Raw genomic sequence first — 17,323 nt, 5'->3', positions numbered from 1 at the left:
GCGGCCGCTAAAGTTTGCGCTCGCCGCCAAATCGAGGCCACTTCTCCGATATTCATTAGCTTCGCCCTAAGAGTTTGCTCGAGCGCTAAAACTGGCGCTGCACGCCTCTCTTTAGGCACTAAGCCGGCGGGCCGGGGCGCTACACCGGAAGTTGGGCACAGGGCAGGTGCGGCGAGCTGTTGATTGACGGCAGACACTCTGGCTCCGGTGAGTTCTTAAAGGGGGAGGGTGGATTTTTTTGAAAGGCCGGCACTGGTGTATTTGTGGTTTTGGGGAGGGTGTCCCTCCATCAGTTTGTTATGTGTTCCCGGAACACCAGTCGTCTCCATCTCCTCCTCCTCCTCCTCCTCCTCCTCCTCGTCCTCGTCTTCGTCCTCGTCCTCGTCCTCGTCCTCCTCCTCCTCCTCACCCCCACCCCCCCATCCGTGCCATACCATTTGCAGTACAGGAGGGCCCTTTAATTTGCGCTCCCCGCGGCCCGCATCGGCTGTGTACCGTTCCATTTCACAGTCGTTACGGCCGCCCGGCGCACAATGGGCCAGCGCGAGTGAAGTTCCGGTTCAGGGTGCACAAAGGGCGTTGCACTAATAAATGACGTCATGATCTGCGCGCGCAGCAGGGCGCACGCTAAGACTTTGTGCCGGTGCTAAATGTGTACTGAAGTTGGGGCGAGGCGCAGATCGCGCTGCGCCCGGGCGCTAAGCACCTAGCGCTCGAGATCTACTCCTCCTAAGATGCTAACAGCTGGCGCGCCCAACTGAATTTCTAGGCCCTGGGGTCCTAGGACCGATCCTTGCGGTACCCCACTAGTCACTGCCTGCCACTCGGAAAATGACCCGTTTATTCCAACTTTTTGCTTTCTCTCTGCCAACTAGTTCTCTATCCAAATCAATACCTTTCCCCAAATCCCATGTGCTTTAACTTTACACGCTAATCTCTTATGCAGGACCTTATCAAAAGCCTTCTGAAAGATCAAATACACCACATCCACTGATTCTCCCTGATCTATGTTACCAGTTACATCCTCACAAAATTCCAGTAGATTAGTCAAGCACGATTTATCTTTTGTGAATCCATGTTGAATTTGTCCGATCCTGTCACTGTTTTCCAAGTGCTCTGCTATTACATCTTTTATAATGGACTCTAGAACTTTCCCCACTACCATTGTCTGGCTTACCAGTCTGTAATTCCCTGTTTTCACCCTACCACCTTTTTTGAATAGTGGGGTAGCATTAGCTACCCTCCAATCCATGGCTACTGTTCCAGATTCCATCAAATGCTGGAAGATGATCAGCAAAGCATCAACTATTTCTAGGGCCACTTCCTTAAGTACCCTAGGATGTAGATTATCAGGCACTGGGGATTTATCGGCCTTCACTCCCATCAATTTTGCTAACATCATTTCCCTACAAATATTAATTTCTTACAGTTCCTCTCTTTCATCAGACTCTATGTTCCCAGAAAGCTGTGGGAGGTTTTGTGTCCTCCTTTGTGAAGATGAATCAATAAATGTATTTAATTGGTCTGCCATTTATTTGTTCCCCATTATAAATTCCCCTGATTCTGACTGCAAGGGACCTTAGCTTGACTTCCCCAAACTTTTTCTCTTCACATATCTATAAAAGCTTTTACAGTCAGTTTTTATGTTCCCTGAAAGCTTACTCTCATATTCTATTTTCCCTTTCTTAATTAATCCATTTGCCCGCTTTTGTTGAATACTAAACTGCTCCCAATCCTCAGGTTTACTGCTTTATCTGGCCAATTTACATGTCCTCTCCTTGGATCTCATGCTATCCCTAATTTCCCTTGTTAGCCATGGTTGTGTCACCTTTTTTGTTTTATTTTTATGCCAAACTGTGATGAACAAATTCTCTAGTGCATCCATGCGGTCTTTGAATGTTTGCCATTGCCTATCCACCGTCAACCCTTTGAGTGAAATTCCCCAATCAATCCTACCCAACTCACGCCACAGACCATCGTAGTATCCTTTATTTAAATTTAGGACCCTATGTTACCCATAATATCCTGATAACTTCGATAAAATCACATCTTAATCTTCTAAATACCACGGGATACAACGATAGTTTGTACAATAAGTGCGGGATATTCACTGGTGTATTATTCTAATTGTGTTGGTCCATTTATTATAGAACAAACTTTGCAAGGAACCTGTTATTTTCTGTCCTTTATGTAATGAAGTGTACATTTGTTCTAACACAGCAGCAACATTGTGACACTGAACGCGCACCAGATCATATGTGTTAATGCAATGTTAATTTGCTTATTCATCATTCAGAGCTTGAGTGTAACATCAGCAATGATTTCTATCGTTTCAGACACCCCACCTCCTCCAACAAGGCCCAGTTATCCGTTATATCTGGTCAGAGAAGAACTCATCATTATCTGCGATGCTGCCAAAGGTTACACTTTCGGTCAGCTTCAGTGGTTACTCAGGTGGCCGGTTGGCAATACAGCCAATGAAATATACAAGGAACAACAATCGTTTACTAACTCAAAAATAACTGTAAATAACAATAGTGACGGATGCAACAAATGCCTTTATGAGAAACAAGTGCCGGGATGCTGGATTAACTCTATTCCCAGTGATGCTGTGACTGTCCAAAGTGAGTTACACTTTCTGATATTTTATGCCATTCCAATTTTGTATAACGGCTTCCAGAGATCAGCAACACGCTCAGTTGAAGAAAAGTAGATAGTGCTGTTGGGCTGGTGCACAAATGGGCGCTATCCAATCTGCTGCACGTTTTTGGTCCCGCCTGATGTTGACATCGATTGACTGCAATGGAACTGAATATCTACCTGTAAAACTTGGCTCTGATAACTGGTAAAAATCTTATTGTGTGTGCTCAACCCTCTGTGGAAACGGAAACTGGGCAGTGTGAAAAAGGGGCAACCGATTAATTCCCGCCATTTTGTGCGTCCGCACAACACAAATATCACCGCAAAAGTATGCTTTTGCCGAGTTACCACGTTAAATTGTAGCGACCTCTAGAATTGTTCTCCTGCTGCTTCTTTATGGGGTAGAACTTCCTCCTGGGCAGCAACGGTATAATGGGAGGCATCGCTTCATCTGCCTGTTCCACACCCCGGTGCGTTTAATGGGAGACCGATTGCATTGCGCACGTTTTGTGTTACACCCGATATGATTTAATACCGCAACATCTTCAGGGATGAAGTTTATAATGAACTAGCCAGATCTAAGGCAGCAGGCTAAAAACCAGTAATGTAATATAAGAATTGCTAGTCGAAATAAATAGCAAAGCATCTGAATGATGCCGTTGGCGTTTCTATTGATGTTGGCTGCCTGTGTCTGGCTGCCTCAACTTCAGCTGGATAATATGGGCAATATGGGAATGCTGCCTGTTATATAAACCGCTCGCTTTTGCTTTGCATTGTCTTCAATGGAAAATAAAATAATGTGGGGCGGGCGGTGGGTATGATGGAAGGATGATCGGAAATCGCCGTTTTACGCCCCTAGGGAAGTTGAGAGTTCTGGCGCATATCTCTGTAATTGTGGCCCATGATAACAGAGCTAGTTTTACATTTCTGTGGTGGTGTAAATTGGGTGATGTCCATTGGCCGCCTGTAATACTTGCAAGCCTGCTTTTCCCTCCATTGACTTTAAATATAATGACCGGTCAATTCATTATCATCCGTTTGATACCACATCGCAAACTTAATTCACCCTCAGAGTCTTGCGCCTTAGAGAAAGCTGTGATTTATGTTGCGATACAAAAATAAATTCTTTCAAATCTATTATTTTTAATCTTCTGGTCTAGGACAAAAGATGATCACCAGTGTTTCTTTGTACCACCAGCCGGGTGAGTATATGAAAGGAAATTCAGCTCCCATTACCTGTTCCGATTCTGAGCAGAACAACATCAACAACTTCACTTTCTTTCGGGACAATTTGTTACTGAGCTCCCTAGATATTAGTTCCCCTCATCATTTTGCCTCCATCGTTATCAGCAACCTTTCCGATATACGCACAGGATTTTACAGCTGCAGTTATGAGATGAGATTGTTCGGCAGGCAATTATTATCACACCTCAGTAACTCTGTGTTAATAACTGTAGAAGGTAACTCTTCCTACTTTTGCTTTACTTAACAAAACCTCAATTCCTACACCTAGAAAGTGTTTATGATTTCCTCACTCATGCAACAAACAATACATCCCCCATTCTTTGGCAAAACATACTCTTTCTGAACTGGTAAAAGATGCGGCTGTTACACCGCTGAATTTCGTCTTTGGCAGAAGCGACAAACGGGCGGAATCTTATTGGCCGCGTGTAATTTACCCCGCCAGATATTCAGTCCAATTAACATGAATGGGACTGAACCCGCCGGTGAATTACCTGGCGGTAGAAACTCTGTGGAGTTACTGGTCGCTCATATCCAGTGTCTTTCACTTCTATTCGTGACAGTTGTTATGATTGGTAAAGCATTAGACTAACTGACTCCTGCTCTAGTGAATTATCCTCCAAAACCTTTTGCATTGCCACATCTCTGCTCACCTTCAACAATGTTGGCACATGCCATGTAACTCTACTCATAACTGGTATTATGTGGCTGTCTCTCCATATCTGTAGAGCTTCCCCTGTGGAAGCCCCAGAACTTTAAATGTGCTATTTCAGAGTGTGTTCCTGTTCTGCAAGACACAGCAGTAAGAATAGTGAGAACCATCTGGTTAAACATTAGTCATATTGGGATAGATATTCTACCTACCACTTGGGCAGAACCCCGGTGTTGCCATTACAGAAACCAATGGAAATGTAACTGGAGACGGTTCTATAACCAGCTGCCAATGCTTAACGACAATTAATACACTTAGCCAGCAAAATAAACAACAAGCCCATTGTCCAGGAATGAATCTTCTACTATGAGGATCCGAACCATGCTGAAACTGAAATGGGTCTAATATTTAGCACATTAAAGACAAACGTGAAGTTGAAGTGTGAAGAATGAATGTGGTGGAATTGGTCATGGCGGGGCAGGGGGTAGGGAGTGTGATTGTAAAACTGACGGTAGCACATTAGTGACCTGGTGTATGCTGCGACCGATATTCAATTCAGTCGCCGAGTAATATGCTGTCAATTGAACTTAATATCAGTCGCTACATAGAGCGGGCGGCCGATCCAACACTGTCCGGTTTTCGCCACCGTCTGAGTCCAATTTCTCGCCAATATTGACTTCTAATGACTCAATCATATCATCAGCAACTTGCTCAATTGAACTTAGTGCAAATCTACACTGAATTGACGGCAATGACTTCAGCATATGAAATTTAGTCAACTTCCCTCAATACGTTTTCTTTTCAAAGATTTTTAAACCAGTTATAACAATACATCCAGCAAATGATGACATCGGTGGAAACGTCTCTATTACCTGCACCAGATCGACTGTCTATCCGAGCATCATATTCTTCTTGCAGAGAGCTGGCGATGCCAATTTCTCTGCCTCCCTCACTGTGTCAGCAGAGGATCATTCTGTCACCATCACCTTCACCAATGTGACTCAAGATGATGAAGGAGCCTACTCCTATCGCTATAAAGCAATGGTCAATGGAACAGTGTTAACATCAGCTATCAGTCAACTTGTGCAGGAGACTGTAAAGGGTGAGAGCGATTTATAAAGTGACATGTGGGTAAAGGTAATGAATGACTACAGGGCTCGTGGCAATAAATACATTGTGAGATTTCTGGAGCCACACTGTATTGTAGGAGTCTACGTACTCCTAGCAAAAAATATTGATCTCGAAGAGGTTCAACAGAAAAGGTTTAATTGTTGAGGCTGCATGCTGAACACAAAATGGAATCAGAGACTACACAAAGTTCGACTGCCTTTCATCAGTGCACAGCTTCGACTGCTCCTCCCCCGCTCTGGGCTTAACTATGTTGCAGATCGAGTTTCTTAAAGGTGTGATCCTTCTTAAAGGCATGACGCCTGATTTATTGTCTACGGACCGGAAAGCGGATTGTGTCCATTCTGTGATCGGCACGCCACACAGCTCCCCCCAGAATCCGCTGGTAGGGAGTGTATGAACCGGCGTGGCGGCTTGATGGCACGGCCGGAACGGCTCTTGGTGGTTGGTGTCGGGAGCGGGGCGGTCGGATGCGTAGGGCTCTTATGCGGTCTGCCCCGCGGTGGGGGTTGGCCCACTTGAACGGGTTCGTCGGGCTCTAGGGGAGGCAGCTTGAGCCGGTCGACCAACACCTTGTCAGTTCTGCTGCCCACTTTGAGGAGGAAGAACTTGTTCCCCGTCTGGAGTACCTTGTAGGGTCCGTCATATGGGGGCCGTAGAGGTCCTCGATGGGCGTCATGGTGCATGAAAACAAATTTGGCCATGTGCAGGCTAGGTGGTACGCGGGTTGCTCATTCGCTGTGCCGCCCAGTGGGTACCGGAGCGAACTGTTGTGCTCGGTTGGCGAAAGCGCGGCGTTGCTGGTCAGCCGACCAGGGGGTCATGGCAGTGGGCAGGAACTCTCTGGGTACGTGCAGCGGCTGGCTGTACACGAGTTCCGTCGCCGAGGCTTGCAGGTCTTCCTTGACTGCGGAGCGTAGGCCGAGTTGCACCCATGCGAGGCGGTCGATGCAAGCCTCGTCCTCGAGGCTGGCACGGAGGGACGCCTTCATGGACCTGTGGAATCACTTGCACAGTCCGTTGGCTTGGGGGTGGTAAGCCGTGTTGCAGTGAATGGCCACCCCGAGGTTTTGGGCGATGGCGGCCCACAGATCAGAGGTGAACTGCGGGCCTCTATGCAACGTCATGTCGGAGGGGATGCCGAACCGAGCAACCCAGGTACCAATGAACGCCCTCAGAATGTCGGCGGTGGTGGTGGACGTCAGTGGAATGGCCTCGGGTCTGTGGGTGGTACGGTCCACGATTGTCAGCAGGTGTGTGTGACCTTGTGATGGCAGCAGGGGGTCGCCGAGGTCGATGTGGACATGGTCGAACCTTCTTTCTGGCACGGTGAACTCCTCGAGTGGGGCTTTGACGTGCTGGTGGATTTTGGCACGCTGGCAAGCTATGCAGGATCTGGACTAGATGCGCACATCTTTGCGCAGGCTTGGCCAGACAAATCGGTTGGCCGCCAGTCTAATGGACGCGCGGGTGCCGGGGTGTGAGAGGCCGTGGACGATGTCGAACACCCGTTTTCGCCAGGACACCGGGACTACGGGGCGGGGTTGCGCCAAGGAGGTGTCGCATTTGACTGTGACGGCGGACGGGCCGCAGGCGACGTTGGTCAGTCGCAGCCCTGGGAGGGTTGTGGGCGCGGAGAGCATATCGGGGTCAGTGCATTGCTCCGCTGCCAGTTGAGCATAGTCCACTGCCAGGTGGGTGCCGTGGACGGAGGTGCGGGATAGGCAGTCGGCCACCACGTTGTCTCGACCGGAGACGTGCCGGATGTCCGTGGTGAATTCGGAAACCACGGCGAACTGACGTTGTTGCCTGGCTGACTACGGGTCCACAGATTTTTTCGTCGCAAATGTCAAGGGTTTGTGGTCGAGAAACGCGGTGAAGGGGAGGCCCTCCAGAAGCGATCTAAAATGGCGGACTGCCAGGTACTGTGCGAGGAGCTCGCGGTCAAAGGTGCTGTATTTGGCCTCCGGGGGGCGCAGTTGGCGGCTGAAAAAGGCCAGCGGTTGCCAGACGCCATCGACCCACTGTTCGTACATGGCGCTGACCACGTGGTCGGAGGCGTCCGTGGTGAGGGCCACCCTGGCGTTGGGCTGTGGGTGAGCGAGCATGGTGGCATCGGCGAGCGCTTTTTTGGTGGAGTCGAAAGCGGTCAACATGTCCGCCGACCACTCGATCGCCATTCTGTCTTTCTTACCTCGGAGGGCTTCGTATAGGGGCCGCATGAGGGAGGGCGCTCCGGGATTGAAGCGGTTGTAAAAGTTGATCATCCCCAAGAACTCCTGGAGGCTTTTGATGGTGGTAGGCCGGGGGAACTGCTGGACGGCATGCACCTTGGCGGGCAGGGGAATGGCTCCATCCTGCGTGATGTGGTGGCCGAGGAATTCGATCCTACTGAGGCCGAATTGGCACTTGGCTGGGCTGATGATGAGCCCGTGCTCACTGAGCTGCTGGAACAGGGTGCGGAGGTGCTTGATGTGTTGCTGCTTGGAGGAACTAGCTGCCAGGATGTCATCCAGGTAGACAAAGAGGAACTTCAGGTCCCGGAGAACCGAGTCCATGAGCCGCTGGAAGGCCTGGGCCACGTTTTTGAGGCCGAAGGGCATTCGGAGGAACTCGAATAGCCCAAAAGGGGTGATTATGGCTGTCTTGGGAACGTCCGTGGGGGTGGTCTGGCACACCAGGTCGACTTTGGAGAAGACTGAACGGCCGGCCAGTCTAGCCGAGAAGTCTTGAATGTGTGGCTTGGGGTGCCGATCCATCATGGTGGCGTCGTTTAGGTGCCGGTAGTCCCCACAGGGGCGCCTTCCCCCATCAGGTTTGGTGACGATGTGGAGTGGGGAGGCCCAGGGGCTGTTGGAGCGGCGGATGATGCCGAGCTGTTCCATTGTGGCGAGCTCGGCCCGCGCGATCTCCAGCTTGGCTGGGTCCAGCCTGCGGGCGTGGGCATACACCGGTGGGCCTGTGGTGGGGATGAAATGTTCTAACCCATGCTTAGCATCCTTCGCGGAGAAGGTCGGGTTGGTGAGGGCTGGGAACTCAGCCAGTAGTGCTGAGTAGTGGTCCGCTGAGCGGGCGCGGCACTGCTATGCCATTTTGGCGGGTTGGCGGGGGGCCATGGCGCTCGGGATAGTTGACATGGTGTTCATGTCCACGAGGCGGTGCCGACCAACAGGCCGTGGGCACACAGGAAATCTGCACCGAGGAGCAGGGAGAACACATTGGCGGTGATAAACTCCCAGTGGCAGCGGCGGCCTGCGAGGTCGATGGTGACGGTGCGGGTGCCGTACGTCCGGATGTCAGTGCCATTGGCGGCAGCCAGCGCAGGGCCGCGGCCGCTTCGCTGGATCTCGAGGGTGGACGCGGGGATGCTGCTGTGATGCTCGCCCATGTTGCATAGGAAACGGTGTCCGGAGGCGCTGTCCGTAATGTACAGCAACGTGCCTGCTTGCCCCACGGCCATCGTGTAGGTCGGTGTGGGGGCGGTTGGAAATGTGCGGGGATGGCTGCAGCGGCATGCCCGTGCGCCTAACCGGGTATGGAAGTAGCAGTAGCCCTGGTTCGGAGGGCTTGGGGGGCGTGGGGGCCTGGGGGGCCTCGTGGCCCAGCTGTGTGGCTGCGCGATAGAGGGTGGAGCACGCGCCGACGCTGCGGAGGCCAGGTCGGGTGTGACGGCATGGTTGGAGCTGGCAGACAGGAGCTTATCGGCTTCGTCGGCCAGGGCCTCGAGATCCATGAGGCTGGACGCCACGATTGCCGGGCGGATGCTGGGAAGTAGTTGGCAGATAAAGAGCGTGCGGAAGAGGGAGCCGGGCGGTTTATCGTCGGTCAGAGCAAGCATGCGTGAGAGCGAGTCTGATGGCGTGGAGTCACCGAGGCCCGGTAGGTCGAGGAGGTGGCAGTTGCGCAAGAATTGGGAGGCTGTGAATTTTTTAATGAGCGCGGCCTTGAGATGTGCGTACTTGCCTTCCTCCGGAGGGTTTTGTAGTGTTGTCCAGGCTTTCATGATTGTGGAGCTGCCCAGGGAGGAGAGGAGGTAGTCGTACATTGTTGCGTCGGCGGTGATGCCGCGGAGTCGGAATTGCGATTCGGCTTGTAGGAACCAGGCGGAGCCCAGGTTCTCCCAGAACTCCGGCAGCTTCCAGAAACTGTGTTTGTGTCAGCCATGGTTACGCTTAGGAGTCGTCCTGGGCGTCAGGGTCACCAATGTAAGAGTCTACGCACTCCTAGCAAAAAATACTGAACTTGGAGAGGTTCAACAGAAAAGGTTTAATTGCTGAGGCTGCATGCTGAGCACAAAATGGAGTCAGAGTCTACACAAAGTACGACTGCCTTTCATCAGTGCACAGCTTTGACTGCTCCTCCCCCGCTCTGGTTCTAACTATTGAAATAAAGAGTAGATTTGCCTTTCTAAATCTAGGCTTTATTAACTTTAAAAACCCAGCAGCACATCTTCAACACCCAGTCCCAACCAAGGCTGTAGAGAACTGAATTTAAGATGGCCACCACAAATCACATGACATCAACTACCAATGAGTTTACAGCATATATCTCAAGGCAGGAAACAAACAACCAATTACAATACTTCTTACTAAACATAAAGAATAATCACCACATTCACCCCTCCTTTTAAAATATACTCCAACCTAAATAACCTTTACAATTTATAATTAATTATTTACAACTAAAATAATACAAATATAATATTTCAACAATTTTAAAACATTACTTTCAATTTAAAAGTCCATTTTCAGTCGGTTGACCGGATATCTTGTTCGTGTCAACCTTCTTAACCCTGGTGAAATTCCTTGCCCTCCCACACCAGGAGACACAGAAGTATCTTCTGCAGGAAGGCTATCCATATCCCGATTATCAACGGTTTCCGGATTGGAAATCTCATCAGGAGGTAAACTGGGACAGTCATGAACATCCATCGAAGGCTGACTAATAGAAGTATAATTATCTGCAATAGGATTGGAAATATTCGTAGTATCTGTAATGACATCCACATTATCTGAATCATGACTATTGTTAATATCCTCAGAAGAGGGCTGGCCACCACAAGGAGCCAAGTCTTTAATTGAAACAGTACGTTCTTTCCCATCTTGGAATCGAAAATGAGCATATTGGGAATTTGCCTCCAACAGCTCCACCTCCTCCACTAAAGGATCATATTTTGACAATCTAACATGACGTCGAAGCAGCACAGGCCCCTGCATAGTAAGCCATGAAGGTACCGAATATCCCGTAGTAGATCTCCGTGGATAGTTAAAGAGCCTTTCATGGGGGATCACATTAGTAGCCGTTGAAAGCAATGATCTAATGGCTTGCAGGGAATCAGGCAGTATCATTTCCCACTGTGTATTCTTAAGGTTCCGGGATGTCAAAGCCAACATAACTGCCTTCCAGATCACCCCATTGTATCGTTCACACTGTCCATTAACCTGGGGATTATACGGAGTAGTTCTACTAGTAGAGATTCCCCGACTCTGAAGGTATTCCTTCAACTGGGAAGACATAAAAGAACTTCTCTGATCCGAATGGATATACGCAGGCATCCCAAAAATAACAAAAAGTTGAGTCAGACATTTGATAACTGTAGCAGCTGATACATCTGCGCAAGGAAAAGCAAAAGGGTACCTTGAAAACTCATCCACAACAGTAAATATATATCGGTTTTGAGTAGTTGAAGGAAGAGGCCCCTTAAAATCAACGCTCAAACGTTCAAAAGGAGAAGTAGCCTTTATAAGATGAGCTCGTTGAGGCTTAAAGAAATTCGGTTTACACCGAGCACAAATAGAACATGATGAAGTCATCCGCTTGATGTCTTCAACTGAAAAGGGTAAATTCTTACTGCGTACAAAGTGTATCATCCTCGTAACCCCAGGATGGCATAAGGCATTGTGAAGATTAATAAGCGTATCTCCGTGAATCACAGAACAATAAGCCCTCGACAGCGCATCAGCAGCAACATTATCCTTCCCCGGACGATAAACTATATCAAAATGGTAGCATGCCAACTCAATCCTCCACCTCATTATTTTATCATTCTTGATCTTTCCAAAATGTTTGACATCAAACATAAAGGACACAGATTTTTGGTCAGTTACCAACGTAAAATGTCGCCCCGATAAATAATGTCTCCATTTACGCAGTGCTTCTACTATTGCATACGCCTCTTTCTCTATTGAAGAATGTCTTTTTTCACTATTATTCAAGGTACGTGAGAAAAAGGCCACAGGTATTCCATTTTGGTTCAGAGTAGCCCCAATTGCAAAATCAGAAGCGTCCGTCTCAATCACAAAGGGAACCTGCTCATCAATAGAATGCACAACTGCTCCAAGGATATCCTTTTTAAAATTATCAAAACACTTCCTGGCCTCCCATGATAGAGGATATGTCGTAACCCGAATAAGGGGCCGGATCTTCTGTGAAAAGTTTGCAATCCAATTAGAATAATAAGAAAACAGTCCAACAACTCGTTGCAAAGCCTTAGAATTAGTAGGACAAGGTAAATCAATCAATGGTCGCAGACGTTCTGGATCTGGTTTAATCTTGTTTCCCCGAGATAATATACCCCAGTAGATTTACTTCAGTGGTCGAAAAGATACACTTCTCTTTATTGAAAGTTAAACCAACTTTTTCTGCAGCTTGAAGGAATCTTTCTAAATTAGAATCATGCTCCACCCTTGATTTGCCACACACCGTGATGTCATCTAAGTATGAAAAGGTGTCAGAGAGAGAGTTATCACTTATAAAAGCATCCATTGCCCGTTGAAAACAAGCAACACCATTAGTAACACCAAATGGTATTCGGCAAAACTTATACAGCTTTCCGCCAGCCTCAAAGGCCATATATGGTTGATCCCTCTTAACAATAGGAATCTGATGATAAGCACTCTTTAAGTCAATAGTGCTAAAAACCTTATACTGAGACACTTTGTTGATAAGCTCATCAATCTTAGGCAAAGGGTACGCATCTAATTGAGTATACCTATTAATAGTTTGGGAGTAGTCTATCACCATTCATTTCTTATGTCTCTCGTTAGTGGTGACAACTACCTGTGCCCGCCAAGGCAAACAACTAGGTTCAATGATTCCTTCAAATAAAAGACGTTGAACTTCAGAATTAATAAATTCTCTATCCTGACTGCTATACCTTCTTGACTTGGTAGCAATTGGCTTACAATCCGGCATCAAATTGGAAAAAAGTGATAATGGAGAAATGGATAAAGAGGTTAATCCACAAATAGCTAAAGGTGGCTTAGTCCCTCCAAACGAAAGACTGAGAGACTCGTGTAATTGAAGCACATCATGACCAATCAAAATATCCGCACAGAGATTAGGCAAAACAGATAGGCGTATATCAGTATACGTATTACCTAGAAGAATCAATTTCACAAGGCAACAACCAGCTACTTGTGAAGTGAGAGTCGTCTGAGCCATACACACCTGATAAGTAACAGGCGAAATTTTCCAACGATTCTCCTTCGCAAACTGAAGACTTATCAAACTCTCAGTACTGCCTGTATCTATAAGGGCCTTCACTTCTAACCCATTAACTTGGGCCGTAACTATAGCTTTGTTTAGGCCATGAGCAAATGCAGCAGAAATTGATGCAATAAACGCCCTGTCTAAAGGCTGAATAGTCGCAGAGGAGGTAATTGAACCTGATGGTGCAGCTGATGATTTACAAAAACGTGCATAATGACCTCTCTTGCCGCATTTACTACACACAGCCTCCCGAGCAGGACACTTCAGACGAGGGTGCCGGATGTTCCCACAAAAATAACACTTCTGAATCCTAGAGGCAACAGCCGCCGAAGTAGAAACTGTTTCAGAATCTAGTAAACCACTCCTATTAAGTCCACATAATTCCCTTTCATCCGGAACTGCTGCAACCACAGTTGCAGGCTGATTAAAAAGAGCATAAGAATCCGAACTTCTCTGAGCCTCATCCAATGTAGAGGCTTGCTCGAAAGCACTCTTAAGATCCAAAGTCTTATTTTCTAACAACCGCTGATGAATTGATCTAGACAGTAATCCATTAATAAAAGCATCCCGTACCGATTCTTCCTTATATTCTTCTGCCGTCATGGCCTTATAATTACAGTTAGCACAAAGGTGCCGAAGTGCTTGTAAATAAGTATCCAAAGATTCTCCCACCTGCTGCCTACGGGCAGATAGAAGGTGACGTGCAAATACCTCATTCTTTGGTTTAACAAAAATCTTTTCCAATGTAGAAATAGCCAATTCGTTAGTTTCACAGTCCAAAATATACTTATACACATCCGGAGCAATGTAGTTGATCAGCATATTCAGCTTATTTAGAGACTCTTGATCCAACACACACAAAACGTTTTTAAATGTACAATACCAGTGTTTCCATTTATCATCTACTCCTGCAGAATTAGGGTCAGCATTGAATCGTTCCGGTTGAAGATATCGCTCCATTCTGACTTAAAGTTAATAAATTGAAATAAAGTGTAGATTTGCCTTTCTAAATCTAGGCTTTATTAACTTTAAAAATCCAGTAGCACATCTTTCAACACCCAGTCCCAACCAAGGCTCTAGAGAACTGAATTTAAGATCGCCACCACAAATCACATGACATCAACTACCAATGAGTTTACAGCATATATCTCAAGGCAGGAAACAAACAACCAATTACAATACTTCTTACTAAACATAAACAATAATCACCACAACTATGCAGCAGATCGAGTTTCTTAAAGGTGTGATCCTTCTTAAAGGCACGACGCCTGATATATAGTCTACGGACCGGAAAGCGGATTGTGTCCGTTCTGTGATCGGTACGCCACAGTATAAATGAATGAATTCATCCTGACAAACAGACAAATAACACATGGAACGAAAGAAAGGTGCATTAGACCCAAGAGATCTGTGGGTAAAATGTAGTTTAATCGAATGTAGCCCTTGACCTAGATTCGAGCTGGTGAAATTCCACCTGTGCGGGGATGGAACATGTGTGGAATCGCATCTGCTTCCAGTTATAAACCCGCTCGAAATTGAATGTAAATTGCTGGGTTCTATCAAGCACAGGCAATATGCGACACCAAATTACCTCCTAAACAATTATGTTGAAAATTTCTCCCAGCATGTGTAATATTCGCTCTTACTTCCCAAATGTGATTCCACCATCGATATAGAAAAGGTAAGAGTAAGGTCCAGGAAGATATTGTTATCAAACAATGAACAACACAAATGGGTGCTGCTTTACACAGTGGCTCAGTGGGTTCAAGCAATGAGGCACAGAGCATTGGCCACTGGCCTTTTAACAACCGGATAAAGAACAATAGTCACATTTCACGAAGTACTCGAGGGAGCTCTTTGGGCAGTAAACAATTTGAGCAAGGCCTCAACTGGGAGACGGGGGATTCAACGGCAAAGGTGAAAAGAGGGCATTCGCGGATACATCACCTGTTATACACCCGGCCCGAATTTAGTTCCCATTGAATTTAATAGGTGAATCTTACAGTTGGCTGATGGCGCAGAATGTGCAGTATTGAAATAGACCCCCATTATAAACCATGCCGGATTTCCCTTTCCACTGAATGGAATTTAAAATTGGGAGAGTTGTACATTCAGCGGCTAATTCAATGTCGCCCATTGTTCACCTGTGTCTGGAGTTCAAATTAATCCCAAATAGAAAGTAAAATGAGCTGCGTGTATAACGGTCAGCCGATCCGTTCCCCCCTTTTGGTAAATCTCCCGAATTCGGATTTCACCCTTCGTCTTGCGAGGAGGAAATACTGATAGACCGTGAAGAATTCGCAAAACTGAGCGCTGGTAAAAGCCAAAAATAGTTTAATGCGGTTTGTGTATTAATAAAAACCACTGTACGCTCTTTTAAAACTATTAAGTAATATAAAAACCATCAGGTTGTTTCTGACACAAATATTCACATCGAAGAAAATTCAGCACAGCTAATATTTATAGAATCATGCAGCCCAGAAGGAGGCTATTCGACCCATGGTGCCTGTGCTAGCGCTCTGAAAGAGCTCTCCAAAAAGTCCAACTCCCCTACTCCTTCCCCTTAGCCCTGCAAGTTACTGTCGAAGATGCTTACGACACTTTTTCAGGCATTGCAGTCCAGATCATAAATCGCTGAGTTAAAAAAAAATCTCCTCACCCTTCCTCTGTTTTTTTTTGACAAATATATTAAAATCTGCGGCCTTTGCTTAACAACGCTCCTGCTAGTGGAAACAATTGCTCCCTACGTACTCTATAAAAAACCCTCATAATTTTGAATAAATCTCTTAATCTTTCCTCCAAGGAGAGCAATCCCAGCTTTTCTAGTCTCTCCACATGACTGAATTCCCTAATTCTGGCATATCCCTTCTGTACCTGCTCCAAGGCCGTGACATTCTTTCTAGAGTGTGGTGAACATAATAGTACACAAGACTCTAGCTGAGGCGTAAGGAGTGATATATAAAGCTTTACCATAACTTCCTTGTTTTTGCCTCTATTTTGAAACCAACGTGTCCTGGATACATTTTTTGCAGCCTTCTCAACTTGTCCTGCGACCATCAAAAATGTGTATATGTGAATCGACAGTTCTCTCTGTTCCCGCACCCTGTGTAAATGTTTTTCATTGAGTCTATTCTGCAGCTCCTCATTTTTTTCCCTGCCAAAATGCATCACTTCACAAATCTCTGCATCAAATATATCTACCATTGTTCTGCCCAATTCACCATTCTTTCTCTTTCCTTCTAAAGTCTGCTGCTATGCTCCTCAGTGCTCACTATATCTCTATGCTTTGTGTCATTTGCGAACTTGGCAATTATTCCGCCGATACACCGTGCAGTTCATTAATATATATCAGAAAGAGCGATGGTCCTAATATCAACTCCAGGGGACACCAATTTATACATCCCTGCATTCTGAAAAACCGTTCACCACTGCTCTCCGCCTCCTCCCTCTCAGCCAATAGCGAGTCCATGCTGCCAATACCCTTTAAACTCCAGGGCTTCAAATTTGCTGCGGTTGAGTTTATTTTAAGTGCCATTTACTGCACAACGAGTCTTCGACTACTTATTAGATCTCAAGCATTGTGAAAAGTTACCAAGTGTAAAATGAATTAGTGGTGAAATTCAGACATGAACCTATCTGCCTAATGCAGCTGCCTGTTATTTCACAGCCAAATCAACGATTGAAATGATGGTTTGCAATGTTTGTGTGACTGAGGTGGGAGTGTTGGAGCAGTCGCTGTAGCGATCGCCATAAGGAACCAGAAAAGAAAAGGTAAAATAAAGAATTTATCATCATTTAACTATCTTCAACTTAAAAAGACCAAGTTTTTCATTGCTATGATGATACAACCACATGTGTTTGATACACACATTGAGTTAAATCATGCATATATTTATTTCTACAATGGGAAATAATAAATTCCCGGCCGACTCCAGTCAACTTGACATCCTTCCAGCTTCTAGTCTGTAGAGCCCTGTTAGAATTTTATAAGTTTCGATGAGATCCCCTCTCATTCTTCTAATCTACAGCGAGTACAAGCCAAATTGATCTAATCTCTCCTCATACGTCATTCCTGCCATCCCAGGTATCAGCCTAGTGAAACGTCACTGAACTCCTTCCATGGCAAGATCATCCTTCCTCAGATCAGGAATACAATAAAATTATATCCGG

The sequence above is a fragment of the Somniosus microcephalus genome, unplaced genomic scaffold, assembly GCF_052327205.1.
Source record: "Somniosus microcephalus isolate GS21.2 unplaced genomic scaffold, FLI_Smic_1.0 unresolved_chr9, whole genome shotgun sequence".
Lineage (NCBI taxonomy): Eukaryota > Metazoa > Chordata > Chondrichthyes > Squaliformes > Somniosidae > Somniosus > Somniosus microcephalus.
The sequence above is the reverse complement of the archived record's forward strand: the minus strand, read 5'-3'. Positions refer to the sequence as shown.